This window comes from Callorhinus ursinus, unplaced genomic scaffold (assembly GCF_003265705.2).
Source record: "Callorhinus ursinus isolate GAN/ISIS: 27379988/994484 unplaced genomic scaffold, GSC_fseal_2.0 scaffold19, whole genome shotgun sequence".
Taxonomy (NCBI): domain Eukaryota; kingdom Metazoa; phylum Chordata; class Mammalia; order Carnivora; family Otariidae; genus Callorhinus; species Callorhinus ursinus.
In genome coordinates, this window is record NW_027397081.1 from 14,955,997 (window position 1) to 14,980,624 (window position 24,628).

The 24,628-nt window shown below is 45.2% G+C and overlaps 1 long non-coding RNA gene across 1 annotated transcript; it reads left to right on the forward strand.

The window, feature by feature from the left end:
• Nucleotides 1-4,318: 4,318 nt before the first annotated feature.
• LOC112840565 (uncharacterized) lies at nucleotides 4,319-23,645 on the forward strand. Its single transcript, XR_003212497.2, has 3 exons — nucleotides 4,319-5,426; nucleotides 14,021-14,593; nucleotides 23,366-23,645. It is a non-coding gene; the product is annotated as an uncharacterized lncRNA (long non-coding RNA).
• The last annotated feature ends 983 nt before the right edge of the window (nucleotides 23,646-24,628 follow it).

A 24,628-nucleotide genomic window follows, 5' to 3' on the forward strand; every position in this document is an offset into this window, starting at 1 on the left:
AAAAAAAATTAACAAATTTAAAGGTATGAGATCAGCTAGCACTAATAACCTACAAGGCCTAGTTGATTCATGACATGTATTTTTTTTTTTCTTGTAACCATCTGGTCACCCCCAGAAGGTCCTCAAAATAAACATTTACTATTCACTTCACTGCAACTTCCTTCTCTGCCATCCAGCACACCTCCAATGTGTGGTGCCCAATAGTGTACGTACAGTATTTTCTTAGGTTAAAATAGCAGTGGGCTTCTTGAAGTGGCAACTTCACCTCACTAGCCAGTTACCTTTTGCCCTCCTGACCCCCAAATGTCTCGCAGTGAAGAACTGTTGAGGCTGGCTTTCACTGAATTTGTGGGTGCCAAGTGTCTGCCAATGACAACTTCAGCATCCCTCAGATACTCTCTGCATGCATCCTAAAGCCAGGCAGTATTTAGAGACACTCATGAACAAGACTGAATGTTACCTGTTCCGGGGTTTGGTCTGGTGAGACACATAATTAAGCATGCAGTTAAAACAACGTGAGAAGTGTTATAATGAGGGAAGTGGAAGGTATGCTTGAAAGAGTCGAACCCAGACTTGAGGGTTCAAGGGGGGAGGCTGTCAGAGGAACCAATATCCAAAGTAAACCGGAAAAGTAAGAGGTAGCCAAGAATGGGACATGGTACACTGGGCAGATAGAACAGCCTGTGTAAAGGCTGTTACTCAGGGGCACCTGGGTGGCTCAGTCGGTTAAGCGTCTGCCTTTGGCTCTGGTCATGATCCCAGGATCCTGGGATTGAGCCCCATGTCAGGCTCCCTGCTCAGCGGGGAGCCTGCTTCTCCCTCTGCCTCTGCCGATCCCCCTGCTTGAGCTTGCTCTTTCTCCCTCAAAATCTCTTTTAAAATAAACATTCAGAGTCTTTATATGAGGCTTTCATTTTAAGATCACATTGAATGTGAAACTGTCCACATTGTACACTTAATTCTTTGTTCTATACGCTGCACACACTCCTTGGATAACAGTTTCTCCTTTCTTTTCCACTCCTTATATACCTGAGTTTCTTCTGCCCTGATTTCTAAGGATAGCTTAATGCAATTTACTTTCTTCATATTTCATATTTGTACAGCACTTCACATCTTCAAAGCACTTGCACTATCTCATTTTGCCTTCGACTCCCCTGAGGTATGTGGCGTAAATGGTAAACCCATTTAAGAGGAATTAAGCATCAAGAAACATTAAGTGATTTGGCGAGGATCCCATGAGTAATAAGTGGCACCCCAAATTGGGCCCAGGTAATGACCCCATGTTGTAGTCTGTGCCCTAACTGTATGCTAGATCCTGTATTGTATTTTCACAGTTTTCAATCTATATTAATGTTCTGTCTATTCTCACGCCTATTTTGCCCTACTACCAAGCTACTAAAGCTTTATTGTTGCATCCATTGCCATCCCACCTAATCTTACGTGAAGTGGTATCTAGCTTTGTGAGACTTAGTGTTTCCTAAGTGTAGTTTTTATTTCTACCAGAAGTGAATGGGTCCAGTTGTCATCACCCAAGATAACCACAGTGCAGTTCCACCAGAGATTCCTGTAGCAGGGAACTCACACTGACCGTCGTAGCTACTACTACGAAAATATTGCCATGGAAGACCCTTGACGATCTGCCTGCAGCCTTGCCTTCACCTCAGCTGCTATCAGCCTTTGCTCCAGACACACAATTTCCAACTAGTCCCCATAAAAGCCAATCTCATCGCATTATTACCCACTATCCCTGATTGTTGCAGTTCATCAGTCACCAAACCATTCTTATTTCATTTTTTTTTTAAAGATTTTATTTATTTGAGGGGTGCCTGAGTGGCTCAGTCGTTGAGCGTCTGCCTTCAGCTCAGGTCGAGGTCCAGGGGTCCTGGGATCGAGCCCTGCATCGGGCTCCCTGCTCGGCGGGAAGCCTGCTTCTCCCTCTCCCACTCCCCCTGCTCATGTTCCCTCTCTCATTGTGTCTCTGTCAAATAAAGTCTTTAAAACAAAAAAAAGATTTGAACGAGTTCAGGTAAGCGGTGGGGGAAGGGGCGCGGCAGAGAGAGGGAATCTTCAAGCAGACTCCCCGCTGACAGCAGAGCCCGACTCCCTGTCAGGGCTCGATCTCACGACCCCTGAGACCGTGACCTGAGCCAAAAACGAGTTGGACACTTTATCAAACTGAGCCACCCAGGGGCCCCAACCATTCTTTCTTTTCTTTTTTTTTTAAGATTTTATTTATTCATTTGACAGAGAGGGAACACAAGCAGGGGGACTGGGAAAGGGAGAAGCAGCCTCCCCCCTGAGCAGGGGGCCCGATGCGGGGCTCGATCCCAGAACCCTGGGATCATGACATGAGCCGAAGGCAAGACGCTTAACCAACTGAGCCACCCAGGCGTCACCATTCTTTTATTTCTTGACAATTTTTTTCTCCCAGCTCACTATCACTCTACAAAACTACTTACATCTTAATAATTGGCAATTTCAACATACACATGGATCAGTGGTTTTCCAAGTGTGGTTCCTGGACCACAGCAGCAGCATCACTAGGAAACTTAGAAATGAAAATTCTCACACTCAGAGCTACAAACTCGAGGTAGGATCTGGCAATCTGTGTTTTTTGGGTTTTTTTTAAGATTTTATTTATTTATTTGAGAGAGCACATGGGAGAGGGGAGGGTCAGAGGGAGAAGCAGACTCCCCGCCAAGCAGGGAGCCCGACGCGGGACTCGATCCAGGGACTCCAGGATCATGACCTGAGCTGAAGGCAGTCGCTTAACCAACTGAGCCACCCAGGCGCCCTGGCAATCTGTGTTTTAACTGGTTCTCCATGTGATTCTGACACATGCTAAAGTTTGAAAACCACTGACACAAATGATCCAACAAACGAACCTCTTGGTTCCTGTTAAAGTCCATTGATTAGATCTTTCACCTTCCTTGGGCTCTCATTCCCGTTCATTACCAGTCTTTTCAACCACTCCATAGATTGAATTTCATGCCTCCCTCTCTCTGACTGCCTATATCTTGCCCAGCCATTTCATCTAATACATTAATTTGGAGTCACTGTGACCATCAATAAATGGATTCTACCATCTCCCTCACCACCCTGATGTCCTCCTTTCCTTCCTTACCCGACTTATATTCCATGTTCAGTCATGATCACTCTCATGAATATACCCCCAACATCCTTGCCTCTCACTCACTTTGTTGCACTCATTTGCCAGACCACATCCTTGGCTAAGTCTACAGTATGCTCTGCACTTGCACCCATGTAGTTGGAGAGAATAAGTTGGTTAGTCTCACTGCAATAATAGAAATTCCTGAGCAGAACTTTAAGAAAGCATTTAATACTACCTGACAAGCATATTTTTATTCCTTCGAGCCATGATTATTTCTGTCAACAGATGACCTTTCTTCCTACTTTTGGAGAACTTCCATTGACTCCCACAACATTGTCTACTCACCACTATCTGCACCCATGTGTATACTCCACCTTGCCTGTACTGGGTTCTTCATGCTCCTTTTTATTTATTTATTTATTTAAATATTTTATTTTCAAGTAATCTCTACACTTTAAAGATTTTATTTTCAAGTTATCTCTACACCCCATATGGGGCTCGAACTCACAACTCCAAGATCATGACTTGCATGCTCGATGGACTGAGCCAGCCAGTCACCCCGTTCATTCTCCTTGTTAAAGCCATTCTCTCCACTCAGTGTCTTTGTGCCATGACTTTTCCCCTTTCCTACACCATTACTTTTCTTCCCTACTCTATTGTTCCTATGAGCGTATACACCTGCTATTACCTAGCCCATCTTTTACTAAACCAGCTCCCTTTTGCAGCAAAACACCTCAAAAGTTGCCAATACTCAGGACACCTGGGTGGTGGTTTTGGCTCAGGTTGTGATCTCAGGGTTCTGAGATGGAGCCCCAAGTTGGGCTCCCCACTCAGCACAGTCTGCTTGGGATTCTCTCCCTTTCCCTCTCCCTCCCCCCTCTGCCCCTCTCCTCTCTCTTAGATAAGTAAATAAAATCTTAAAAAATAATAATAATAAATTTTAAAAATGTTTTAAGACTCTCCCTCTGCCCCTCCCCCACTTGTGTGCACATGCTCTCTCAAATAAATAAAAATCTTTTTAAAAACTAATAAAAATAAAATAAAATTTTTAAAAAGTTACCAATACTCGGGGCGCCTGGGTGGCTCAGTTGGTTAAGCGACTGCCTTCAGCTCAGGCCATGATCCTGGAGTCCCGGGATCGAGTCCCACATCGGGCTCCCTGCTCAGCGAGGGGTCTGCCTCTCCCTCTGACCCTCTTTCGTCTCATGCTCTCTGTCTCTCATTCTCTCTCAAATAAATAAATAAAATCTTTAAAAAAAAAGAAGTTACTAATACTCACTGTCTCCAATTCCTGTTCTCTCGTGAACCCACTCCAGTCAGGTGCTCATTCCTACCACTTCACCGGAACTGCTCTCTTTACACATGAAATGCAAGAGCCCATTCTCAATCCTCATTTTGTGTGAACTTTTCAGCAGTATTTGACTCCCCTGACTATCTCTTCCTGCTTGATGCGCTTTATGATACACTTGACTTCCAGAGCTTTCCTGTGGCCCTCCTTCCTTACTTTTTTTCACTTCTCAGATTCCTGTTCTGGTTCCTCCTTTCTCTGGCTTCTTATCTTTGGAATATCAGAGATAAGGCTCAGTCCTTCCTCTATCTGTATTCATTCCATGGGTGATCTCATCCAGCCTCATGGTTTTAAATAACAATGATGCACTGATGACTCTCAAATTTATCTCCAGTTCCTACCTCTCCCCTGAACTCTAAACATGTATGCAACTGCCCCTTTGATATCTCCACAACCTGCACTTCTTTTTTTTTTTATAAGATTTTATTTATTTATTTGAGAGAAAGCTAGAGATCATGAGCAGGGGGGAAGGGTAGAGGGAGAAGCAGACTCCCTGCTGAGCAGGGAGCCTAATGCAGGACTCCATCCCAGGACCCTGGTATTGAGACATGAGCCGAAGGCAGTCACTTCATTGAGGGCGCCCAGGCGCCCCTCCTGCACTTCTTTAATAGACATCTCAGACTTATGTCCAAAATCGAACTCTTGATTTTCTTCCACAACCCCACCAGAAACCCGTTCCACGGTTTTCTCCCTCTCAGCTGTTGGCGACTCCATCCTTCCAGTTGCTCAAGCTAAAAACCTTTGGAGTCATCCTTGACTCCTAGTCTCCTATATCAATCCATCAAGAAGTCCTGTCGGTTCTACCTTCAAAATATATCCAGAATCTGACCCCCTTTTTTTTTTTATCACCTCCCCTAACACCAAGGCACTACCGTCTCTCACCCGGATTGCTGGAATGATCTCTTAAATGGCCTCCTGCTTACAAGCTTGCCTGTCTACAGTCATTCAGAGCGATCCCATCAAAATGTAAGTCACTATGTCAGTCCTCTGCTCAGAAGCCTTCAGTGGTTCTCACCTTACTCAAATTCAAAGCTAAAATCTTTACAGTGGACCACAAGGCCCAACAAGATCTGGCTTTCTATTTTGCGTGTGACATCACCTTCCCACAACTCTTCCCCTCCCTTTCTCCTCCTGCTTCGTGGTTCTCCTTACTCTTCTTCAAACCCGCCTGCCTCAGCACTGGCTGGTCCCTAGGCTTGAAATGCTCTTCCCTGACATATCCCTGGGGCTGGTGCCTCTCTTCATTCAGGGTTTTCACTGTGGGCTTCCCCAACCACCCTAATTGCAATTCCAAGAAACCTCTCTCCAAATACTCTTTTTTTCTGCTTTTCCCCCCAAATTTCCCAAAATCAACTTCTAACATTTTTTATGATTTACTGATTATGCTTATTGTTTAATCGTTTTACCTTACAAAATAAATGCAATGCCCCCAAAGGCAGAGGTGTCTAAAAATCTGCCTGGGTGGCTCAGTCGGTTAAGCGTCTGACTTCTGCTCAGGCCACGATCCCAGGGTCCTGGGATCGAGTCCTGCATCAGGCTCCTTGTTCAGCGGGGAGCCTGCTTCTCCCTCTCCCTCTGCCTGCCGCCCCCCTGCACGTGCTCTCTCTCTCTTTCAGACAAATAAATAAATAAAATAGTTTTTAAAAAATCTGTTTTGTTCCCTGATATATTCCAAGCTCCAAGCACACAGAAGTCACTCAGTACAGATGTGGTGAATAAACTGCCCTTTAATGATTTCATACCTTTATAAACTGCTGTCCCCTCTGCCTTCATCCTGGCTGGCTCTATCTACCTGGCACATCCCTGTTGCACTTGGAGAAGTCTCCTCCGATTTTCCTAAACTGCTTTCTTTTGCCCTTCTGTTGGGCCTCTTCTAACACCTCTCATTGTACTCTAATGATACATTTCCTTTTGTTTCTTTCCCTTACTAAACTGTAAGCTTTTTAAGGAAGGTACAATACCTAACTCACCTTTGCAATCCTAGCCTATCACATAATCTATCCAGCTTGTATATAGTAGGTTTTCAAACAACGAAACAACCAACTGTCCTTACTGTGTTTGGTACGGGGTTGGTACACAGCAGAGTTTGGTGGCAGTTTGCCACAGAGGGAGATGCAGGCCTGGGGGACTCATTTCCTGGAGGCCTGCAGCCTGGGACTGCTCCAGAGCTGATGGCAGCTGAGTCACTCCTGCAGCTCAGTCTCTAACTCTGAAACAGAGATTGGGATCCCTGATTAACAGGCCTTTCCTGTACAAAGTGAGTGTGGGGCTGCCTTCGCATAAGGCCTGGCAGGGAAGAATGAGCTGGTAGGCAGCGGAAGAGCTTTTGTAGAAGACCTCGCTTGAAATCTGAAAATCCCAGAAATTCCTTAGGAACTGACCATCTTAACTCCCTCTTCCTTTGCCAAGACTACATTTCAGGATTTATATCCGTAGTAGAACTGAAAGAAGTACATCAGATGCAGGTTTATAACCCCACACTTTCCCTCCTTGGATTTACACATGCGACCTATGGATGGGTTTTTGTAAGAATTATATGTTGGATGCTTACACAAAGTAGGCAAGGTGATCTTTAGAGGCTCTGAGTTTTAATGCATTCCAGTGTTGTCAAATCCAAAAGCAATTAAAACGCTGTTGTGTGGTTTTGAATTATAGCCTACTTGTTAAAATAGCTATCGTTTCCCCTAAGGACAGCTGCATTTTTACCTTGATGTCATCTCACTCTGGGTCTCAAGGGGGTAGGGAACTTAATAGAACAAGTGAATAAATATAGTTTTGAGATAACAGTGAATTCTAAGGTGATGATAGGAAATTAGTTACCAATTTTAGTGACCTTCCAGTGGAGTAACGGAATGAAAGCCACGTAAGTCCAGGATGGGTTAAACAAACAAGTCATATCAGCCAAATACATATTAAGTCAGAAGTGGTGTTTTGGTCATCACTGCTTGACCTTGGACCCTGTGAGGGTTTTGTCTGCCTTGATTATGCTAGTAGAAAGAAGCATCCTTTATTAGGTAATGCCCGTGTTACTACTTCATGGGGGAAACTATTATCCACTTCACCCAAGGCTCCAGATTTCACCCCCACTGCACTGAGGCTACATACTGAAGCCAAATGGCCCTTGATTTGGGACTTTGTTTGCTCTACCATCACCATCTGACTCACCACCCCAGAAGAAAGCTGCCAATAAAGACTCAGTAATAACCTCACAGAGTTATCGGTGCAAAGAACACAAATTGGCGACAAAACCCATCTCTTATCTCTCTTAAGACGGTATCTATCAGGGGCCCCTGGCTGGCTCAGTGGGTTAAGCGTCTGCCTTCAGCTCAGGTCATGATCCCGGAGTTCTGGGATCGAGCCCCACATTGGGCTCCCTGCTCAGTGGGGAGTCTGCTTCTCCCTCTGCCCCTCACCCTGCTCGTGCTCTCTCTCGCTCACTCTCTCTCTCTCAAATAAATAAATAAAATTTTTTTAAAAAGATGGTATCTGTCACTGTACGTTTTCCTTATTTTTTTTTTTAAAGATTTTATTTATTTATTTGACAGAGAGACAGCGAGAGAGGGAACACAAGCAGGGGAAGGGGGAGAGGGAGAAGCAGGCTTCCCGCAGAGCAGGGAGCCTGATGCAGGGCTCAACCCCAGGACCCTGAGATCATGACCTGAGCGGAAGGCAGATGCTTAACGACAGAGCCACCCAGGCACCCCCACCTTTTCCTTATTTATCCATCTCTGAGACAGCAAAGACCTCCTGCAGGTTAACAGATGCCACCCGCCCTAGAAGATTTGAAACAAAATGTTACTCTCCTCACTTTCCACCCCCAAAAATGAGATGAAGTAGAACCATTTGCCTGAGGTGAGTGAGTCAGGAGCAGAGGACTGGAATGCAGGACTTGATTTCTGGTTTCCTAACCCGAACCACATCCTCCCTACTCTGGGATATTTAAGTTGCTTTTTTCACTGTGAGGGGCAGGGGTGGGGAAGGGGATGGTTTGCTTTTTATGTTTTTATTTAGACATTTACTGACATCTGACCTCTAACCCACATGTAAGACACACCAGTTAAACTCTAGGAGTCAGTGATGATTCCTAATGTATAATTTGCGTCGGACACAATGTTTCCTGGGTCTTTTTTTTTTTTTTTAAGATTTTATTTATTTATTTGAGAGAGAGAGAGAATGAGAGATAGAAAGCACGAAGGGAAGAGGGTCAGAGGGAGAAGCAGACTCCCTGCCGAGCAGGAAGCCCGATGTGGGACTCGATCCCAGGACTCCAGGATCATGACCTGAGCCGAAGGCAGTCGCTTAACCAACTGAGCCACCCAGGCGCCCCGTTTCCTGGGTCTTAAGCAATAGAATTGGCTAGGTGCGAATAAGGCTCAAAATAGAGAAGAATAAGGCTGAAGAGGAGAGGCTAAAACCTAATCCTAAACACCTTAAAAGTTAAATTAACCAGTGATCATAATTAATCGCCCAGTCTCTACCCATAACGTTTCAAAATAAGTTCTCAGTTTTTAAACTAGATATCAGAAGCTCAGATGACTTCACGTATGAGAGACCTTAATAAATGTAGCTTTTAAGGGTGCCTGGGTGGCTTAGTCGGTTAAGCATCCAACTCTTGATTTCGGCTGGGGTCATGGGATCGAGCCCCGGGTAGGGCTCCACGCTCAGTGAGGAGTCTGCTTGAGATTCCCTCTCCCAATCTCTCTGCCCCTCCCCCAGCTCATGGTGTGCAAGTGTGGTGCACTCTCTCTCCTTTTTTTTAAGATTTTTTTTATTTATTTGAGAGAAAGCGAGAGAGAGAGAGAGCAAGCACAAGCTGGGGGGTGGTGCAGAGGGAGAGGGAGAAGCAGACTCCCTGCTGAGCAGGGAGCCCAACACCGGATCGATCCCAGGACCCTGAGATCATGACCCCAGCAGAAGGCAGATGCCCAACTGACTGAGCCACCCAGGTGCCCCATAAATAAAATCTTAAAATAAATAAATAAATAAATGTAGCTTTTAACTCAGGCTTGCATTTTGCATCAGAGATTATAAGATATTTGCCATGTGCAATGATGGTCATAATCTCATGGGTTTTGGGGGTTTTGTCTTTTTACTTTAGTTATCTACCAAAAGAGTCTAGGAATAAACAACTAAACAATGCGTGCATTGTAATGTAGATTCAAAACATGTCACAGCAACCTTACCCAACTGGCCTTGAAAAAGATAACCTTTGGGAAATCTTCCAGGCCAGTCATGGTTGCTCATTACTCAAAGGGCTTCTTCAACTGACAAGAAGTTCTAGTCTTTCAATACTAACACCTTCACTTGTGGGAAATTCATCTCAGAATGCAGGAGCTGGTAGCATCTAGTTCCTCTGAGAATATTCTCAATCAACAAGTTGTCCACCTCGCTAAGGGACAGCTTCCTGGAATTAAGACTGCAGAACCTAGGTTATAATTAACTCAGACTTCCTCCTCCTTTTGTATCTTGGCCATGACCTTAATCCTCACCTGGATTTTCCGTCCCGTCTACGGATAAAAATTTGTTCTAAATTAGATCGACTGAACTCTAGTCCTGTTAGCCTAAGATAAGTTGGCATTGGTGGCTGAAAGGAATCCTAAACCAATTTTAGACCATTTAGTTAGACTCTAAGCATGACTCAAAAAAAAGCTAGACATCTCAGTGAGAGGATAATATTACCCTTTTTCTCCCTTTAGTAAAAAAGAAGAAAGAAAGAAAGGAAGAAAGAAAAAGAAAGAAGAAAAAGAAATTGCTTGGTAATGTTAGGTCTAGTGAATTTTTTCAGAGTAATTTAGAGGCAAGCAATATCTCCAATTCTAGGAACTGCAGCATTGACAACACATAGAAAGAATGAAAAGGGGTGATCAAATGGGAGGGGCTTTGGAATTTAGCAGGTTTCACCTGCATGGACTTAAAGTCATATTTAAGTAATGATCATCAGTAGGTCCATTGCTACTTATCTAAAGAGCTCAAAGCCCAATCCTATATGGTCTCCTTGGTTCTTACAACGTTGCAAGAGATAAGGTTTACGAATAGGGAATAGAATCGAGCGTTTTGCAGGTGTGAAAGGTGAGATTCAAAGAAGCTGTTACGATGCTTCACACACACATAAGTCTTCCAGATAAGAGCTATGCCTTACCTACGACGTTAAGGAGGAAGTAGAAACTGTCCAGCATGGACTCCTTCAGTTTCTTACCCTTCACCTCAAACTGATCTGCTTCTAACTATCCCTTTCCTTCCATTCTCTTGTCCTAGAGGGAGACAGTTAGGACATTTTTTCCAAAACTACCCTTTTAAATTTGCTCTTGATTCTCTTCCTTTCTACTCTTCAGTCATCTCTCCCTATCCATTCTCCATTTTTTATGTGTTCATTTATTGGCTCAACAAACATTTATTATACTCTTGTTATAGGTCATACTAAGTTCTTGGGACACTGAAGTAAAAGACATCTTTCCTACCTTCACAGGACTCATAGTCTAGTAGAAGAGGTTGCAGAATAAATGATCACAAACCACACATTGACGATACAGCATGTAAATATCCACAACAGAAGTCTGCATATTATGCTACAGCCGTATACACGGGAGAGGTGGAAGAAGGCTGGGTTGGAGGGCGTAGCACATGAGGTGGGTCTAGAAGTTAGCCAACAGGACAAGTGGGGAAGGAAGGACATTTTCAACAGAGGGCATGACCTGCACCAAAGCACAACCATATAAGAAAATTCAAGTTCAGTAAGGTAAGGACACAAGGAATCAGAGGTATGTTTGGAGGTAAGAGGTGAGGGAAGAGTTGGACCAAATAATAAAGGATCTTGAAGGTGATAAGGAATTATTAAAGTATTTTAATTATTTATTAAAGTATGGTCTAATTTGCATTTTAGGAAGTTCAGTCTTGTAGCAGAGGATGATTAGACTGGGAACTATTGCAGGAATCCTGAAGAAAAATGAGCAATTGAGGGTGCATGGTGGTGCCATTAAAAGAAGTGATACAGAAAGAGGCAAACTTCACTGTAAAGAGGAATTCTGACGGGGCACCTGGGTGGCTCAGTTGGTTGGGTTGTGATCCCAGGGTCCTGGGATTGATCCCAAGTTGGGCTCCCTGCTCAGCAGGGAGCCTGCTTCTCCCTCTCCCTCTGCCTGCCCCTCCCCCTGTTTATGCGCGCTCTCTCTCTCTCTCTCTCTCTGCCAAATAAATAAATAAAAATCTTTTTAAAAAGAACATTTAAAAAAATAAGGACATACAAATGAAGGTGTGTCTGAAATTTTAAAATTAAACTAATATTACACTGTATGTTAAGTGGAATTTAAATAAAAACTTAAAAATAAATAAATACAAATTAAAAGAGCATCGTGCTGGAGATATAAATTTGGAAGTCACAGGCACATAGAGGGTGGCTGGGGACTTGAGTAGGGGGTGAGGTTGCTTGTGGGTGAGCTCCATGGGGAAAAGGCAGGCACTTTTCCATTATTTATTCCTATTTCCCCAGCACCTAGAACTGTACCTGGAATTTAGTAAGCAATCAGTAAGTTGTTTTTCTTTTTTTTTTTTTAAGTATAGTTGACATACAATGGGACAGGTGGCATTCAGTAAGTATTTAAATAAATGAATGAAATACTCGAAAGAAAGGAGGGCTAAGAACATAACTTTTTTTTTTTTTAAGATTTTATTATTTGACAGAGACACAGCAAGAGAGGGAACACAAGCAGGGTGAGTGGGAGAGGGAGAAGCAGGCTTCCCGCTGAGCAGGGAGCCCGATGCGGAGCTCGATCCCAGGACCCTGGGACCATGACCTGAGCCGAAGGCAGACGCCTAACGACTGAGCCACCCAGGCGCCCCTCGTGCTGCAGATATAAATTTGGAAGTCACAGGCACATAGAGGGTGGCTGGGGACTTGAGTAGGGGGTGAGGTTGCTTGTGAGTGAGCTCCATGGGGAAAAGGCAGGCACTTTTCCATTATTTATTCCTATTTCCCCAGCACCTAGAACTTTTTTTTTTTTTAAGTATAGTTGACATACAATGGGACAGGTGGCATTCGGTAAGTATTTAAATAAATGAATGAAATACTCGAAAGAAAAGAGGGCTAAGAACATAACTCTGAGAAACACCAACATTGAGGGATGGATATGTGACAAGAAGCCAGTGCAGGGGTTTGAGATAGAAAGTTGAGAGAGGTAGGAGGAAAAGCAGGAAGGAAAGAGTGGGGTCACAAACACGGAGGCGGGAGAACGTCCAGAAGTTCAACAATGCTGCAAAAAGACCAAGAACAAGAGAACTCAAAAGTCTCCATTAGTTTTAGCAACCTGAAAGTCACTGGGGTTTTTGGTGTCAGCAGTTTCAATGGGGGTGGCAAGCAGATGACGGCGGTTTGAGGCATATAGGCAAGATGGTAAGGAACCAGAGGCTGTGAATGTAAACATTCTTTTCAGAAACTTGGCTGCATCGTCATTAGGCAGTATTTCCCGTTTATTTATTTTCTGATGTAGGCAGCCCTTGTAAGCCATCACTCTATAATGAATATATGTATACCCATCCAATTCACTTACTCATTTACTTATCCATTCATCCTCACTTCTCTTTCTCTCAAGCCTTACCTTAATACATCAGCAAATTCTCACTCAATCTTCATAATATATCCTGAATCTGACCATTTCTCATCACCTCCATGCTACCAACCAAGGCTGAGACTGCATTATCTTGTCACCAGAACCAGTGTAGTAACCTTCCACAGACATCCCTGCTTTTACCCTTTGCTTCCCTCTTGTCTATTCTCTTTCTTTTTTTTTTTTTTTAAGATTTTATTTTTGAGGGGCGCCTGGGTGGTTCAGTCGTTAGGCGACTGCCTTCGGCTCAGGTCATGGTCCCAGGGTCCTGGGATGGAGTCCCACATCGGGCTCCCTGCTCTGCGAGAAGCCTGCTTCTCCCTCTCCCACTCCCCCCTGCTTGTGTTCCCTCTCTCGCTGTGTCTCTCTCTGTCAAACAAATAAATAAAATCTTAAAAAAAAAAAAGATTTTATTTTTGAGTAATCTCTACACCCAACACGGGGTTCGAACTCACAACCCCAACAAGAGTCTCATGCCCAATTGACTGAGCCAGTCAGGCGCCCCTCCCCCTTGCCAATTGTTATACCAGCAGCCAGAATCACCCTTCCAAATACGAAGTCATATTTTGTCAGTCTTCTCTTTAGAACCCTCCAATAACCTGTTATCTCATTTCAAGTCCCTGTATTATCTAAAACACCCTCCCCCCATTACTTCGCTTACCTCATCTCCAACCACTATTCCCCTCAGTCACCTTTACACCACCCGCACCGGCCCCCTCGTTGGGCCCTGAATACACTCCACCTCCGGCCTTCTGCATTTGCTGGTTTACACTCTTTCCTCAGACATCATCAGTCCTTCAGCACTCTGCTCAAATATCCAAAGGTCTTCCCTGGCCGTCCTTTATAAACGATCGCACCTCGGCCTCTCCCAGCTCTCTCTTCTCTTTGTCCTGCTCAGTAGCACTTGTCACCCACTGACCTATTAGAGTCATTTATTAATTGTCTGTTTCCCTTCACTAGACCGTGAACACCTACAAAGTCTGCCTTCCAAGAGCAGCTCCTCTGGAGAAGCGGAGATAAAGATAACCAAGGAAACTCTCCCTGCCCTTGAGGAACCCACACTTCAGTGAGTCATATAACCTAACAAGTAATTAGAATGGAAATGCTCAAAGCAGTTGGATGTGAGAGAGTCTGAGGCCCCGGGGAACAGTGCGGTTTGGGGCACTCTTCAGCCTGGGTAGTAGTTAAAACCATGAGTTCACCCGAAGAGAATGTAAGAAATGAAAAGCACTCAGGAGACACCGGTGTTTAAAGGGTGAAGGTCAGAGACAGGAGGCCAAGAAGGAATAATAGTAATCAAAGCCGTGAAGAAGAGCTGGAAGAATGAGCCCGATGTCGGCGCTACTAGAACCTTTGCAGAATACTGCTAATGATCAAGCCAGGACCATTCCTCACAACTCACTACGTATCTGCTACTGCTCCAAGCATGTTTCCTATAATCACACATTAAACCCAGGGAGTGAGGCACTATGACCCTATCTTACTGAGAAAACGGATTCACCCGCCCAAGTGCATGCACACACCTACTAAGAGGTACGATCAGAATCCAAGCAGTCTTCAACACTATGAGGTTATCCATCATACTGTACTAGGCTGGCTCTATTTCTTTCCTATTTTACTGAGTACCTACTAAGCGTCAGGTATTCTAGGCTCTGGATGTAGAGTTGTAAGGCAGACAAGGTCCCTCTCTTCAGGGAGCTCACATCCTCGTGGGGGAGACAGCCACTGAACAAGTCAGCTGAGGCATGACAGACAATAAGTGCTTTGGGGGTCCTGGCTGGCTTCGTTGGTGGAGCACGCCACTCTTGATCTCGGGGTCATGAGTTCAAGCCCCACGCTGGGCGTGGAGCGTACTTTAAAATAATAAACTAAAAACAGACAATAAGTGCCATGAAGGCAATGGAGTAGGGTAAGGTTTTGTGAATGACAGGTGGTTGCCTCTCAGAGGAGGGGACAAGTAAGTAGAGGTCTGAAGGAAGTGAGAGAGGGAGCCAAGAGGATATCTGGGGGAAGAACATTCCAGGCAGAGGGAACGGCAAGTGCAGAAGCCTTAAGTTGTGAGTGTGCCCGGTGTGTTCCAGGAACTGCAAGGAGGTCAGTGCAGGGGCAGCACCGTGAACGAGGGAGAGAGGGGCAGGTGATACGGTCAGAAAGATACGGGAAGGTTTCCAGGCCACAGAAGTGACATATTTCACGTAAGTGAAATAAATGAAGGGATCAGACATATTAGCTTGTATGTTATAATCACATTGAGTAAAGGAGTGTGTGTGTGTGTCCATATATTTAGATATATACATTATATATATTATATATATATTTATGGATATTCTGAAATATTAGACAGCAAACTTAACAGGGATTACCTTTTGAGGGAAGGAAGGGACATTCAGACTTTTAACTTTATATTGTTTCATACTACTTGAAAAATTTCACCTTGCATACATTATTTGTATAATAATCAAAAATTAGGGGCGCCTGGGTGGCTCAGTTGGTTAAGCGACTGCCTTCGGCTCAGGTCATGATCCTGGAGTCCCGGGATCGAGTCCCACATCGGGCTCCCTGCTCAGCAGGGAGTCTGCTTCTCCCTCTGACCCTCTTCCCTCTCATGCTATCTCTCATTCTCTCTTTCTCTCAAATAAAACATAAATAAAATCTTTAAAAAAAAAATTAGCCTAAAAAGCAACCCCAAGTGGCCTTCACTTGCTTCTCCTTGTCCTTTTCGTTTCCTCCTCAACCAAATACACTCTGACCTTGGACTTCGCCTTTGCCCTGCTACGGCTCCCACAGCCATTCCCCAGCACTCCCAAGGACACTCTGCGGTCCTTCTGCTTCTCCATCTCTCAGCTACATTTGACGTTGTTTACCGCTCTTCTGTTTGAAACGCTTTCTCCTTTGGCTCCCCACTTGCCCGCTTTGACCCCACAGAACCTTCTTCCTCCGATTGCTTTCACTGGCTACTTTTTATCAGCCCACCCAATAGACCTGGGTTTCTTCTGGTTCTATCCTTGACCCATTTGCCTCTGTGTGCTACACACACTCCGTGTGGTCTCATCCAGGCCCGTGCTTTCAGAGACCTTCTCCATGCTGCCAAATCCCAGATCTAGACTTCCAGCCTGTTCTTGAGCTCCAGCCCCATATATCCAGCTGCCTATTAAACAGCTCCTCCTGCACATCTCACCGGCATCTCGACCATGACTGTTCCAAAACCAAGCTCATCATCACCAAACAGTATCATCTTCCTCCTGTTGTCCTCATTGTAGTTGGTGCTATCAGCATCTGCTTGGTTGACCCTAGCTGCAACCTGAGAAAAACCCCTCTTCTTCACCCTCCATATCTAAGTGGACACCAAAAGTCATTCTGTCTGCTAAATATCTATGGAATCTGTCCTCATTCCTACATCTCCACTGCCCCAGCCGGCACTCAAATCCAGACTATTGCATATGGGTACGCGCGTCTAACGTCCCGGGAAGAGCTCAGAGACCTTCTAACTGCATTCTCTGCCTCGAGTCTCACCGTCAGCCTGCTTTCTTACACTCAGTTGTCACAGTGACGTGGCACAAACTCCTATCACGTCAGTCCCTCCTTGAAATCTTTCCATTTTTTTCCGAACCTTTCTTGAATGAAATCCAAAATCCTTGGTAGGATCTGCCGCGTCCTCTTTTGACACTTCCCCACATGTCCCTTACCTTCAAGCAATACTGAAGTATTCTTTGTTTTTCACATGTTCTGTGAAAGTTTTGTCACATGGCGTTGTCGTTTCTCCAGATCAAAACTAATAGCTGGTACAAAGCAGATGTTCAGTAAAGGCTCCGTGAGTAAGGAAAGGGACAGAAAGTTGAAGGTAAGGACACCAAAATCAGAAGACTTTAAGAGTACACCTTAGGGGCACCTGGGTGGCTCAGTCGGTTAAGTAGTGGCCTCTTGATTTGGGCTCAGGTCGTGATCTCAGGGTCGTGGGATCCAGCCCCAAGTTGAGCCCCCCTGCTGGTTCTGTGCTCCACAGGGAATCTGATTGGGATTCTCTCTCTTTCTCTCCCTCTGCCCCTCTCCCCATTTGTGTGTGAGCATGCTCTCTCTCTTTCTCTCTCGAATAAATAAATAAAATCTTTTTTTAAGTTTTTTTTTAAGATTTTATTTATTTACTTATTTGAGAGAGAGAATGAGAGAGAGAGAGAGAGCATGAGAGGGGGGAGGGTCAGAGGGAGAAGCAGACTCCCCGCCGAGCAGGGAGCCCGATGTGGGACTCGATCCCGGGACTCCAGGATCATGACCTGAGCCGAAGGCAGTCGCTTAACCAACTGAGCCACCCAGGCGCCCAAAATCTTTTTTTAAGTTTTAAAAAGATTTTTGAAATCCTATTTTTTTTAAAGATTTTATTTGAGACAGAGGTTGAAAGAACAAGTGGGAGGAGGGGCAGACTCCCTGTGGAGCAGGGAGCCTGACGTCGGACTCCATCCTAGGACCCTGGGACCATGAGCTGAGCCGAAGGCAGACCCTTAACCGACTGAGCCACCCAGGTGCCCCAAATAAATAAAATCTTTAAAAAAAAAAGTACACTTTATTTTATTTTGGGGGGGTTTCCTTTTTTTAAATTTAAGTTCAATTAATTAACATACAGTGTATTATTAGTTTCAGAGGTAGAGTTCAGTGATTCATCAGTTGCATACAACACCCAGTGCTCCTTCCATCATGTGCCCTCCTTCATGCCCACCACCCAGTGACCCCATCTCCCCCCACCTTCCCTCCAGCAACCCTCAGTTTCTTTCCTATGCTTCAGGGTAAGAGTACACTTTAGAGGTTAACTAGGAAGAGGGGGAAAGGAAATGCTTTAGTGCCACACTTGCTTCAAGCTTCTACAAGGTGAGATCGTAATAATCAAATAATAATTCTTCTTATCGAGGGCGCCTGGGTGGCTCAGTTGGTTAAGCGACTGCCTTCGGCTCAGGTCATGATCCTGGAGTCCCGGGATCGAGTCCCGCATCAGGCTCCCTGCTCGGTGGGGCGTCTGCTTCTCCCTCTGACCTTTCCCCCTCTCATGTGCTCTCTCTCTCTCTCTCTCAAATAAATAAAATCTTTAAAAAATAATAATAATAATTCTTCTTATCATTTTTCTCTCTTCGAGAGATAAGAACTTTAGTCAGCAGTACAATTTTTTTTTTTTTTTTTTTTTTGGAGAAAAAGAAAACACATGCACAGCGGGTGGGAAGGGGCAGAGGGAGAGAGAGAATCGTAAGCAGGTTCTGAGCTCAGCATGAAGCCTGGTGAGGGGCTCAGTCTCATGACCCTGAGATCATGACCTGAGTCAAAATCAAGAGTTGGAGGCTTAACCGACTGAGCCCTCCAGGCACCCCATCATCAGTATAATTTCAAAGGGAGACAATTAAACTGATTTTACATAAATTTTTTTTTTTAAAACAAACAAATAGCCCAGCACATGCTACTGCCATAATCTCCCGATAAAACATGACCCTTTGGGTATGAATCCCAAGGTCTGAGCGTTCAGCTGGGAAGGGTCATTTATTCTGCAAACATTAATTGGGCTGGTACAGATACTGCTTAGCACAGGGGCTACAACGGTAAGTAATACATGATTCCTGTTCTCAAAGAGCTCATCGCCCCCAAATCAGCTAGCTCTTGCCTTTGACCAGAACTATACTTAATCCTTTATAGAAAGCCTGTTGTCCACGCTGGGGTCAGTATTTATTTATTTATTTTATCTTTTAACTAATTTAAAAAAAGATTTTATTTATTTATTTGAAAGAGAAAGAGGGAGAGAGAGAACAAGTGGAGAGGAGGGGCAGAGGGAGAGGGAGAACTTCAGCAGGGAGCCCAACGCGGGGCTGGATCCCAGGGCCTGGGATCATGACCTGAGCCAAAGACAACCGCTTAACCAACTGAGCCACCCAGGCGCCCCTGGGGTCAATATTTAAAGTCCTTTTAGTCGGGGCGCCTGGGTGGCTCAGTCGTTAAGCGTCTGCCTTCAGCTCGGGTCATGATCCCAGGGTCCTGGGATCCAGCCCCGCATCGGGCTCCCTGCTCCGCGGGAAACCTGCTTCTCCCTCTCCCACTCCCCCTGCTTGTGTTCCCTCTCTCGCTGTGTCTCTCTCTGTCAAATAAGTAAAATCTTAAAAAAAATAATAAAGTCCTTTTAGTCATAGGTGTCACTATACCTAATATTTTGGAGCTCAGAAATGGAAACTCATGGATTCAGGGCAGTAGCAAAATGTACCCATTGCTTCCTTTATAATAAACAGTGCTTGTGTAGAAGGGTAATAAACTTGGCCCTTCCTTCCCCAGAAGACAGTAGCATCTAAAGATTCTGAACTGTCCAGGCACCTGGATGGCTCAGTCAGATGAGTGCCTGGCTCCTGATTTCAGCTCAGGTCCTGACCTCAGGGTTGTGGGATTGCGATCCCCCACCCCCCATCGCCTCTGCGCTCAGCGGGGAGTCTGTTTCTCTTCCTCTACCCCTTACCTCCCCGACCCCCTGCTTTCTCCCTCTCAAAATAAATAAATAAAATCTTTTTAAAAAGTATTAAGATTCTGAACTATCTTCTGTTAGTGATGATCAAGCCGTCCAATGGGCAAGCTTAAATGACTCAGGCACTGTTCTTAGTTCAATTACTTTTAGGACTACTAATGTAATGTTTTCCATTGGCGGGCAGTTGGGGGAAAGGACATTGATGGTTTGAGGGAAGGCATCTTCTCCATTGCCTAAGGAAATCCCTGGGGGTAAAATGTGTCTACCTGAATGAGAGAGAAGACACTTTACTTAGATTATGTCATTCAGTCTTGATAATACTCTTGTGACGTTGCTATTAATATCCTTATTTTTGCAAATTAGGAAACAGGTGTGATAAGCCTAGGCGCCTGGTTCAAGATCACATAGCTACAATTACAGGACCTGCAATTCAAGGCCAGATTGGTGACTCTGAGCCCATGTTAGTTCCACCACAACACTGGCTTGTGATGAAAAGTCTTTCTAGAGAGGGGGAAAGGGAGTGAACATCTAGAGGTCCATTCAAACCAGAAGTAGTTCATAAGCTTGCAAAAAGGGGCACAATTTGGGGTTCCTGTCTTAAATTTTCCCTTTTGTCACTTGGAAAAAATGTCAAATATGTGCATTTCCATTAGGTTGGCAAAGATCAAGAAGTTAAAAATCCTTTCTGGAAGGCTGGAGGGAAAGAGGCACTCTTAAACATTGCTGGTGGGAGTTATGAATTAGTATAATCTTTATGGGGGATAACTTGGCAACATCTATCAAAATTACAAACATATGGTACCTTTTTTTTAAAAAAAGATTGATTGATTTTAGAGAGCGAGGAAGAGAGAGAGAGAGAGAGAGCCCATGAGCATGAGGGAGAGACAAAAGGAGAGGGAGAGAGAATCTCAAGCAGACTCTGCACTGAGTGCATAGCCCAATGTCAGGCTCAATCTCATGACCCTGAGATCATGACCTGAGCTGAAGTCTAGTGTCGGATGCTTAACCGACTGGGCCACACAGGTGCCCTGAAAGGTACAGACCTTTTGACTCAGTGATTCCACTTCTAGAAATTTATACTACAGAGATATTTACACATTTGCAAAATTACAAATGGCCAAAGTAATGTGCTGCAAAATTGTTTGAAATCACAAAAGTCTGGAAACAACCTAAGTGGCCACCTCTGGAGAACAGGTGAAATCAACTATGCAAATAAACATCTACTCCACTTGGCCCTAAGAATGAGGAAGTGCCATCTACTAATAGGAATTATTTCCGAGATATAGATTTCCAAGCAAGATCCAGGAAGCATGGTCAATACTCTCTCATTTATGAGAGATAACTTCTATGTGCACTTGCTTGTGTAGGCACAAACTATCCTTGGAAGACTATTTGAGACACAGATCACATTAGTTGCCCCTAAGAAAAGGTGTGCTATGACTGGGGGAGGGGAGTTCAGAACAAGAGTGAAGACTTTAATTCCTTTAAACTTTTTTTTTTTTGAGAGAGAGAGAGAATCTTAAGCAGGCTTCACGCTCAGCATGGAGTCTTTTTTTTTTTTAAGATTTTTATTTATTTATTGAGAGAGAGAGAGAATGGTAGAGAGAGAGCATGAGAGGGAGGAAGGTCAGAGGGAGAAGCAGACTCCCTGCCGAGCAGGGAGCCCGATGTGGGACTCGATCCCGGGACTCCAGGATCATGACCCGAGCCGAAGGCAGTCACCCAACCAACTGAGCCACCCAGGCACCTAGCATGGAGTCTGTCTTGGGGCTCATCTCATGACCCTGAGATCATGACCTGAGATGAAATCAAGAGTGGGGAGCGCGGGGCGCCTGGGTGGCTCAGTTGGTTAAACGACTGCCTTCAGCTCAGGTCATGATCCCGGAGTCCCAGGATCGAGTCCCACATCAGGCTCTCTGCTCAGCGCGGAGTCTGCTTCTCCCTCTGACCCTCTTCCCTCTCGTGCTCTCTCTCATTCTCTCTCTCTCAAATAAATAAATAAAATCTTAAAAAAAAAAAAGAGTGGGGCATGCCTGGGTGGCTCAGTCGTTAAGTGTCTGCCTTTGGCGCAGGTCATGATCCCAGGGTCCTGGGATCGAGCCCTGCATCGGGCTCCCTGCTCGGTGGAGAGCCTGCTTCTCCCTCTCTCACTCCCCCTGCTTGTGTTCCTTCTCTCACTGTGTCTCTCTCTGTCAAATAAATAAAATCTTAAAAAAAAAAAAAGAAATCAAGAGTGGGACGCTTACCCGTCACTTAACTGACTGAGCCACCCAGTCGCCCCTCATTTCTTTAAACTTTTAACCATACGAATGTATTAGGTATTCAAGAAAAAGAAACTGAATTAAAATTTAAAAATAAAGTACATGCATTTTTAAGACATTCACATTGTACAGTCATCACCACCATCCATCCCCATAACTGTTTTCATCTTGTAACTCTGAAACTTTATACCCATTAAACAATAACTCCCCTTTCCCCTCACCCTAGCCCTTGGCAACCACATACTTTCTGTCTCTATGATTTTGATTACTCTAAGTAACTCACACAAGTGGAATCATACAGTATTTGTCTTTTTGTGATTGGCTGATTTTACTTAGTGTCTGTGCCCATGATTCATCTGTATTGTAGCATAGTACAGAATTTCCTTCCTATTTTTCCCCTTCCTTTTTAAGGCTGAATAATATTCCAGTGAATGAATATACCACATTTTGGTAACCTGTTCATCAGTTGATGGACACATGAGTTGTTTCCGTGTTTTAGCTATTGTGAAGAATGCTGCGATGAACAAGGGTCTACAAATCTTTGAGATGCTACTTTCAATCCTTTTGGGTATATATCCAGAAGTGGAATTGCTGGATCACATGATAATTCTATTTTTATTTTTTATTTATTTATTATTTTATTAAAGATTTTATTTATTTATTTGAGAGAGAGAGAGAATGAGAGAGAGAGAGCACGAGAGGGAAGAGGGTCAGAGGGAGAAGCAGACTCCCCGCCGAGCAGGGAGCCCGATGTGGGACTCGATCCCAGGACTCCAGGATCATGACCTGAGCCGAAGGCAATCGTTTAACCAACTGAGCCACCCAGGTGCCCGATAATTCTATTTTTAATTTTTTGAAGAACCATCATAATGTTTTGTTACTATTTTCCACAGCAGCGGTACCATTTTACATTCCTACCGACAAGTGTTCCATTTCTTTACATCCTCACCAGCACTGATTTTCTGGTTTTTGTTTTTTGTTTGTTTATAGTAACCCTCCTAATGGGTGTGAAGTGGCATAGTTTATCTTTGGGGATCAGCAGTATGGTTAGTGGATATTGGTGTCAAACCCCCAAGACTTTGAGTGCTGCTACATACTAGCCGTGTGACCTTGGACATTTTCCTAGGCCTCAGTTTCCCCATTTGTAAAATCAGAGGGCTGGCCAGAATTGAACGCATATAAAACAATCAGGTCAAGGAAAGCACCCAACAAATGTAAGTTACTATCATTTCTGCCTTAAAAGCTCCAACAATAAACCAAATTCTGGTTTGCTCTGGCTCCTTTGGACCAGTTCTGGAGGCAAAGAGACAAACTACATTTCTCAAGGAGTTTTTCTACCTAGGGCCTTGAGTCTGGGGAACTTCATCCATTCTTCAGTGACATTCTTCCTGCTGCCCCCACCGGACCTGTAGACCTCCCACCTGTGCCAAATGAAGTGAGCTTGAAGTGAGGTTACTTAGAACCCAGCCAGTTTGTTTTCTCAGGGGTGGAGGACGGGAAGAAATCCTGTTGACACAGTTATGTAAAGCCTGTCACTCAGTCCCCTGCTTATTACCTCTGCAGACCGTTATGCATATTAAAGAAGGGGGGGCGGCAAATACAAAAGAAAAATAAGCGAGAAAGAGTGAGAGAGTGAACAAATCAGGATGCATGAGGGAATCCACGTGGTCGCCAATCTGTAACTGATCAGAGCAGCTACACTGAAGCAAAACCCCCAGCGCCTACCGCCAAATACATTGCAATGGAGAAACGGTCCACAATGGTGTGTCTATATCCTTACCAGAGTCTTGGGGCTGCCGCTTAAGAGACTCTCCCGCTACTCCCACCCCTTTTGCACCCAGTAAACCACGCGATGTAACAACGGAATCTGGTTGTGTGTGCGCTGTGAGTGTGCGCTTTGCAAACCATCTGGGCTCCATCCTGCGCGGTTGGAACGACGATCGATCCCGGACGAGTTGGGGGAGTTGGAGCTTGCCTGTGTCTCCTCCCTTTCTCTGCTCCCCTCTAGCCCCCACCCTACCGTTCCCCCAGCACTAACGTTTCGCCGGCGGAGGGACGTAGGTTTTCAGCACCAGGAGGCCGTGGACCTTCTCTGGAGGCGTGCAGTGCACCCTCCCGAGGGCCAGAGCTGATTGCAACCTGCTCACCACGACCCTCCCCCTCCTTCCCAAATTCGCCGCCCCAGGCTGTAATATTACAAGCAGTGTGCTCTGTACCCGTGCGGGAGTCCAGGAAGGCTGCGTGACCTTCCAGCGAACTCCACCTCGGCTGGGGGGATGGAGGCTGCCCCGGGGCCTGCAGGCTGTGCATCGATCCCCCAGCTTCAGCCAACACAAGTTCTCCCGGTACAAACCCCTCCCTCCCCTCTCCGCTTTTCCAGCCTTGTAGGCTTCTAACGCCTCGCTGGAGGCGCCCTCCCCTCTTTCCCGCAATAAAGTAAACCGGGTGGATATTCATCCCCCGCCCTCACCCTCCTCCTTCCTTCCCCCCTCCCCCCTCAGCCTACTAACCCCGCGCACAGAGCTCGCCGCCGGCGGGCCCCTTCCACCCAGTGTATCATAATGCCCAACGCTCTTCTCCTCCCCCTCTCTTAATCAGAAACGTGCTCGCGAGCCCCCCTCCCTCTGCATGCATACATTAGGGTCTGCTTTGCATGCAGCGGCAGGCAGAGAACTGAGGAAGAAGGGGCGGGGGCGCTTTTGCCCGCCTCTTCCCTCCAGGCCCCGTTAGCCATCCAGCTTCAGCTTCGTTGTAACACCGCCTCGTTAGCGGAGCACGCCGTGGCCCCAATGCCCGGGCTGGAGAAACACGACCCAACTCTCTGCA